Genomic DNA, 1,457 nt, shown 5'->3' with positions numbered 1-1,457 from the left:
CTATAATTTAGCATCGAATCGTAAAAAAAGACTAATACTACCATACATACATATATATATATATATATATATATATATATATATATATATATATATATATATATATATATATATATATATGTGTGTGTGTGTGTGTGTGTATGTGTGTGTGTGTGTGTGTGTGTGTGTGTGTGTGTGTGTGTGTGTGTGTGTGTGTGTGTGTATGTGTGTGTGTGTGTATACACATTTATCTATCTATTTATATGAAATGACTGCAATACCGAGAGCGATATCCAGCGAAAGGCACTTCATAGTAATGGCTCTCATCTGAATTGCTATGAACGGAATTGCGTTGCGTAATCCGATCCGATAGCGAAATAGATCGCGCCTTATAATCTAAGCGCCTTAGATATACGCTTAATAATGCGCATCCTCTGTATCCCATTCGACAGCAGATAATGGACGCACCCACTGAGACACCCACAGGCAAACATGTACGTATTCCTGCGTATTGTACACACATGCATGTATACAAATCCATACACAAATGGATGCACCCGCTGAGACACCCACAGGCAAACATGTGGCCATTTCTGCCTTGTGCCATATTACTGCATGTATACAAATCCATACACAAATGGATGCACCCGCTGAGACACCCACAGGCAAACATGTACGTATTCCTGCGTATTGTACACACATGCATGTATACAAATCCATACACAAATGGATGCACCCGCTGAGACACCCACAGGCAAACATGTACGTATTCCTGCCTTTTGTACACACACGCATGTATACAAATCCATACACAAATGGATGCACCCGCTGAGACACCCACAGGCGAACATGTACGTATTCCTGCGTATTGTACACACATGCATGTATACAAATCCATACACAAATGGATGCACCCGCTGAGACACCCACAGGCGAACATGTACGTATTCCTGCCTTTTGTACACACACGCATGTATACAAATCCATACACGAATGGATGCACCCACTGTATACTTACAGGCGAACATGGCTATTTATTCCCTACCTTTTTGTACACACATGCATGCATATATAAATCCATTACTAAACACATGCACCCAACTGAGACAATCATTAGAAAACATGTACGTATTCCTACCTTTTGTACACACATGCATGTATACAAATCCATACACAAATGGATGCACCCACTGAGACACCCACAGGCAAACATGTACGTATTCCTGCGTATTGTACACACACGCATGTATACAAATCCATACACGGCAGACAGAAATACACACACTTAAGTTCCATTATCCAAAAGATAAGTCAACACAGCACCAAAAGGTAAATCGCAGCGGCTGACAGCACGGCATCGTGCATTTCAGCAGCGCAGGAGTTTCTAACTTCCTGGGTGCTTTCAGAAGCAAAACTTTGGTGAAAGCGTCGCGAGCAAAGGCGTCACAAGTTGCATGCATGGAGTTTGCACCGTTGCC

This window comes from Penaeus vannamei, chromosome 13, assembly GCF_042767895.1.
Source record: "Penaeus vannamei isolate JL-2024 chromosome 13, ASM4276789v1, whole genome shotgun sequence".
NCBI lineage: Eukaryota > Metazoa > Arthropoda > Malacostraca > Decapoda > Penaeidae > Penaeus > Penaeus vannamei.
This window is presented reverse-complemented; position numbering follows the sequence as displayed.